The sequence below is a fragment of the Catharus ustulatus genome, chromosome 3 (genome assembly GCF_009819885.2).
Source record: "Catharus ustulatus isolate bCatUst1 chromosome 3, bCatUst1.pri.v2, whole genome shotgun sequence".
NCBI classification, from domain to species: Eukaryota; Metazoa; Chordata; class Aves; order Passeriformes; family Turdidae; genus Catharus; species Catharus ustulatus.
In genome coordinates, this window is record NC_046223.1 from 44,351,056 (window position 1) to 44,358,120 (window position 7,065).

Genomic DNA, 7,065 nt, shown 5'->3' on the forward strand with positions numbered 1-7,065 from the left:
AGAACCTTGCTTTTGGAAGGACCCCAATCCACTTCACATGGCGTGCAGGTAGTCTGAATTCCTGATCCTCAGGGGATCTACGGAGAGTCTGAGGATCCTCAAGAGACCAATCACACAAAAGGTGTAAGGTGGTTCAGTCCCACTTGCCACACGTGTGAAGGGATGGGTTCTGCACCACACCAGGGAGAGGATTACATCCTGTTGTACCAAGGTTGTCACCTGCTCATGACCATTCCAAGGCACAAGGAAATGATCAAACCAGTCTGATACCAGAGAATCACCCTGCTGGGGTACCAGGGCAGTCTGTAAAGACTTACATGTACTCTGTGTTACACCACTAGAAATACCACAGCTAGAGAAATATGGTATATAATTGTAGTTATGTATGGAAATTTATGAGTTGGATGCATCTAAAATCATGGGCTCATCCCTCCACTGCGGGCTCATCCCTCCACTGCTAGCCCAGAGTGATGAGAGCTGATGAAGGAGACTGCAAAGGTATATTGGTGCTGTAATTGAACTTCTTTATCTTGCCCCATGGTGGACTTCTCCAAGAATAAATATGATGACCCCAAGCTATGCTACTGGAAGCTGGTGACAGCTATAAAATGCCATACTGTGTGTTAAACTCTGCTTTGTTCTTTCACTGTGTCTGTTTACCAGTAGGTGTAGGTAGTAGGAGCCACACTGCACAGCCTTATACTGTGAAAAATTACCACAAGAAGGGATAAGCTTATTTTAGGACAGCTTTATGCTATAGCACAGAGATACAAATTTGCCCTGATGTTGGAATGAATAGTGTGTCTTTTTTTTTGTGCAGAACTCTGCTTTAGGTGTTGTGTCCAGGGAGGTGCTTTTACTAACATAAAGCTATATAGATATGCTATATTTAGAAAAAGAAATGCACAGAATAAAAACCCAAAAATATTAAAGCAAATCTGACTATAGGCCACAGCTTTTGAAAACAGTTAATAATTTTTCAGGAATCACATGAAGAGGCCTAAATACTTATTTCAGCATGTCAAGGGATGCACAGGGAAATGAAGGCAACAGAAATTCGGGACATGTTATTAGCATACATAAGTTGTTGCCAGTGTCTAGAATATAGGTAGATTGATTTGACATCCATGTTTTATGAAGATAGCCTCATGGTGTCACCAATTAACTTCTCTGTTGGTGAGATGATGATAATGGAATGTAATTGGCTGCATATGTTCACTTTTAGCAATAGGAAATGGCTGAGGGGTGTGATATTTTCAATACCATACACTAGAACTAGAAGATTTTTAACAGATTTCTCAGGGACACATGAGGTCATGCTCATGCTCTCCTTTTCATGCTCAAATTGGTTCTCTCTGTTCAGAGAAACGCATATATTATATAAGGAAAAAGTCTCACATTTGTGTCCTGTTTCTCAGGTGAATATCCTTGAAGACACACTATAGCAGTCTGAATTCAGTTCTGACTCTTAGGTGTTGTGGGATGCAGCACCAGGAAGGTTTTGTGGGCACCATCTGTGTCAGTGCAGAATGGGAGGCACCTCTGGAGAGGTCTTCAGCCCATGGATCACCATTCTCAGTCTGAGGACAGAGTGGAGCATCTTCTCTCCACTGGCTCTTTTTAAAATGGGAGCCCAATGCAAGCTTTGAAAAACTAACACATACACCTAAAAGTAGAAAATATCAAACCCTACTCCAGGGGGTTTGATTTAATTTTCCTTTCTCCAGGCCTTGCTTGTGCTGATGGAGAAAGCCCAGTGATGGGGCACCAGACTGGTGGGGAAAACCCATGGAATTCCATGAGCTATGCCCTTTGTCTGTCTCCTGCCTTTCTGCCTCGCTGCTGGCCCATTGCTGCCAACATGCTCCCAGCATATTCTGCTTGCACCTGGTTTTGGAAGCAGCCAGGAAATGTTCGTTTGACTGATGTTGCATTATTTTGCAGCTTTTAGACTTGCTACTGGCAGTTCATCATTCCATTGGAATTAAAATGGGCAACCTTTTGTTGAGGTTTGGTGAGGAAAGTCAAATTTCAATATGCTTATCTTCCCCCCTAAACTGTTACATTTTATGATACATGCAGCCTGTAGCGGCATCCTTGCCTGCGAAAGCTGCTTTCATTAAACAATCTAAACAGACTGTGAAGCTCTTGGAATGTGTTTGTTTTGTTTTGTGCACAGATGTGATTAGAGGGAGACCTGGTGGGACACAGACTGTCAGTGCTAAGCTGTGCTCAGTGGAGAGAGCTCTCTGACCAGCCAAAGAGTTTTCTGGTCACAAGTTTCTGTGGTTTTCAGCCTCAGTGTTGTTAAAATAAGTTGCAACTGCATGTAATGCTTTCCTGATATGGTTCCCCCTCCTGAAGGTAGTGATAAGCAGCCATGAAAGCAGCCATGCATCCTGGAACAGACCAGCTTCCATGTAAAGAGGCCAGAGAATGTCACAGTGCACATCTGTTGTGGATGTAAGGAGAGATCAACAGCTGGAAGAGGGCTGGCAGAATGCAGTCGTGTGAGGGGATGTCCCCATGGCCAGAATCTTGCTGTGGTTTTTTCTGAGCCTGGAGATGTGATCTGTGCCAAGATGGTTTGAGAAGACTAGTCTGCAGTGCAGTGTTAAGACTTTCATTGCTAAATATGTGATAAATTTCTCCAAAGCCGCAGAATATTTCTGTTCTAAAAGCTGCAAGACGAGATAAAAATTTTCCAAGTTGCTATTATATACTTGTAAAGCTTTCCACTAAAGAAAATCTCTTAGTAACTGATACATTTTATTGGGTTAGACTTTGGGTTATTTCTTTTTAGGCACAGATAGAATTCAGAATACCTGAGGTCTAAAGTAGATTTTTTTATACCGAACAATTTTTGCATAAAATAAATGTATTCACCTCGTATTTGCTAGGACAGAGGTAATAGAGCTGCTCCATATGCATGAGGTGTGCAAACTCCCTTGTGCTACAAAAAGGACCACCAGACATGTTCATGAGTGTCTTAAGGAAGAAATTGTGCCCAAATATAATGATATCTGTGTAGGAAGAGAGTCTCAGTTCCCAAAATGCAATTGTCTCTGGTAATGCATGCCATTTTTCATGACTGTGTTTCTGCCTGGTTCACTTTCACTTGTAGATGATCTTGTAGCTAGTTTTGCCTTGTAGCTATTCTTTTCCATAATATTTTTTTTTTAATATACATTTGAAAATACTTCTGGCTTATGAAGACACTTCCTTGATTTCTTCTTTTTTTAAAAATGAAATTCTGACATGTTGATTGAAATGAATGGGCACGGATTTCCGCCAGCCTATGGTGCTAGTGGCTGAATATTGCTACTGATGGCTTATATAAAATGTGTTTCCTGATCTTATCTACCTTCTAGGTTGCTGTCACACAAAACCCACACAGATCTGTTATCACCAGTTAGAGGAGAGTTTGAAGACAAATGAGACAGACGTTTTTCAGCAGATGTTACAGAATTTTTAAGTCTGTCTTGAGACTTGACCCTCACTGTTTCTCTTTCAAAGTCAGCTCAATGTTTTTGTTCCCTGTAGTCTTTCAAGTGTGTTTTATCTCCAGCAATGCCTACAAATGGGTACATCAGAGGCATCAGCTCTTCACAAATGACTCTCGCTGGTACAAGTGCCCCAGAAGAGCTGTACTAGTTTTTGCTGGGGTTGAGTTAATTTTCTTCACAGTGGCTGGTATGGGGCTATGTTTTGGCTTTGTGCTGAACACAAGGTTGATAATATCAACATGTTTTTGTTATTTCTGAGAAGGCCTTACACAGAGCCAAGTTTTCTACTTTTCATACTGCGACGCTGCTGAGGGAGGCGGTGCCTCAGAGTCTGGGAGGGGACACGTCCAGGGCAGGTGACCCCAAATGACCAAAGTGACATTCCAGACCAAATGACATTTCACTCAGTATATAACGCTGGGGGAAGAAGAGGAAGGTGAGGGGATGTTTGGGTTGATGGCATTTGCCTTCCCATGTAACCGTTATGTGTGATGGGACCCTGCTCTCCTAGGGATGGCTCAACACCTGCCTGCCCATGAGAAGCAGGAAATTAATTCCTTGTTCTGTTTTGCTTGTGGGCTTTTGTGCTTTTTGCTTTCCCTATTAAACTGTCTTTATCTCAACCCATGAGTTTTCCAGCTTTTACCCTTTCTGTCCTCTCCCCAGTCTCACTGGCTGGGGAGTGTGGTGCTTGGTGGTTGGCTGGGATTAAACCATAGCAAGAGCAAATACCTTTCTCAGCCATGGGGGCAGGTATATTCTGCAGTCCTTCCTTCTGCTTAAAATCATGTGTTTAAGCCTGATTCTTTTGTATTAAGGTCCTTTTGGATCACTCTGGAAATCTAATTATCCTGGAAGCAGGTATAGGTGGAAGACTCAGAGTCCAGAACTGAGCTTGTAGCTTTTCTGCAGCTATACCCACACCATGTGGAATCAGGAATGGTGCTTTCATTCAGTTATAGACAAAGAAATTCAGAGCATATTCCCATTAAGGCATCCCAAAACAAATACCTGCCTACATCAACTTGGGTACTTGCACATGTGCCCATCTGTCAGGATGGCAGTGAGCCCAGAACACTTGGATCCTCTTCATGAGCACTGCTGCTGTGCCAGACATGGTGTTTGGTACCTGACCTCTGTAACCAGGCAAGTGGCTCCTCAAACAGCTGCCACATGCCTATCTGAACAATGTCTTTTCACTCCTGACCACACTTTCCCTGACTTCCCCTGCAGTGAGGAGTGATGGGCCCTTTGCCACATACATGGATTGCCTTGCAGTAGGCAGCTTGAAAACTCTGACATGCATTCTCCTTTTGAGGGACAGGTAACATTTGCAAGTAAAGGTCTTGGGCCTTTCCAAAGAAGGTCATACCACTGTCAGTCCATAGCAACAGGAAAACAGCTACTTAAAATAAAAATAAGAGAGAATTATGCTGAGTTCAAAGCAAAAATGGAGCTCTTTGATTGCTGTGTGGATGAATTGTTGCCTGAGAATGTAGATGCTCTTGTCCAAAAGCAAAAGAGCAGAAGAGGTTTTATGTGCTGGAAAGCAAAGTAAAAAAGAAATGGAATGACACAAAATTTTAGTCCCACATGAAAATACCAATTGCAATTGATTGTCTACAGGAACACCATCATCCTTTAAAGCTATACAAAAAAGTATTTGCAGGCTTCTGTCTATTAAGCCATGAAAGCTCTGTGTCTTGATTTCCACAGTGTCTAGATGAGCAAAGTAAATTAAAACAATTCAATGGAACAGAAGCAAGGTAGGTCAGCTTCTTCTGTGAGACCAAAGAAGGATATTTTGTGACATCACTTTGCTGATGGGGTGATGCCCATGCTCTACATATCACTGACCTTGCTTAATGTGTTGGCTCAGGATTAAATTTTACTGCTGTGGAGACTTACAATCCCTCTCTCAGAAATTAGATTTAGGTCTGCATAAGGTCTTTAAATCTAAAGCTAATGTAAACAGTGTAGGACTTAATGGAAATCCTATAAATATATAAATCCAGTGGATTTATTTCCTGAAGCAGTAACAAGGGCTAGTTGTGCAGAAGCTGTAATTGATCCAGCATACCTGACTCTACATTTTGTAACGTGTCTTTTACAGAAGTGTTTAAGCACCTTGTACATCAAGGGGATTCACACTGAATCAGACAGAAGGCTTTTAGGCTCCTTTAGAGACCAATGCAAAATTGTTTTGGACAATCTCTTAGGTGGTTTCTGCTGCATACATATAAGAAGATAGTCTGCATGATGGGATAAGGGTACATAGTACAAGCCCACCCTTGTTTCTCATGGGGGAAAACTCCACAGCTGGGATGCTTTATGCTGTGTTTTTCTTTCATCTTCTGCATCTTGTGCATGACTGGGTACCTTTCCTTCACAGAAGGGCTCAGAATATTTTTGTTAGTAGTAGTTAAAATGTCACTCCATCTGATATTGTAAAAGGAGATGTTGGAAGATTTGCCTATAGCCTGTAAATGCTAAAATTATATTGAAAGGCTTCTAGCAAGATTTAAGTTCTTAGTCTGGACTTCCAGCTGTGATCTGATAGGATAACTCAAATGATGCTCATGATCCATAGTAATAGGAAAAGGTCCTGCATCTGAATAAACAATTTGTAGATACTCTAAAAATTCCAGACACAAATCAGGCAGAAGTCCAGAGCCAGGATACTGAAGCTTTCTCTGTTGGAGACATTACCAAAAATTTTGCTGGATCATCCTCAGATTAAAAAGCCAGCCAATTAACACCTCTTGCCTTTGCCTTAATTTCTGATTCATAACTGAAAAATTGTTAGAGGAACTTCGAGGATTCATTAAAATGTAAATATAGACTTCTTTATATTCTTTATTGCTGTCTGCAAAGTGGTTGTTTGCTTGGGCTACTCCAACACAGCCAGGCAGTATCAAGCAGTTCAGAAGTGTCATCGTCAGGAGGGTTAAAAGATCCCTGCTCCTAAATATGCTGTTTAAGCCCTGCTTTCTTGATTTTACATGACCCCTTTCAAATTAACGTCAGTCAAGGTGATTAATGGCTTGTCGCTCTACAAATGGTTTCCACAAAATATAAATCATGACTATATTTTCATATTATCTTGTCTTTGGGACTAACCAAAAGGAGTCCTAGTAAACTTATAAGACCAGCACATCTGTATTTTCCTTCTTAACTGGAGAAATGCTTTCTTTTGACTTTTCTGAGTAACATACTTGCACACATTGCATTAAAATTCACTGAGATTAGGTGAATGTCTGAACTCCAAATATTACCAATTTGCATTTCTGAAAAATCAGAATATTCCTTCAAGGTTGTGAGAGTCCTGGCTGGGCTGATAATAAGATTATACACTGATAGGCAGCCTTTATTTGGAATTAAATTTTAGTACATCTTCAGTGTTTGATACTGTTGGTAACAACTTTGGTCCTGTAATAGTAATCATATTTCCTAGTGGCATGCCACTATTAATTTCTGTTATTACAGTTATTTTGCAGTTATATTACAGTTAATATTTGATTCAACATGTTGTTAATATTCCAATTTAAATCATAACTTC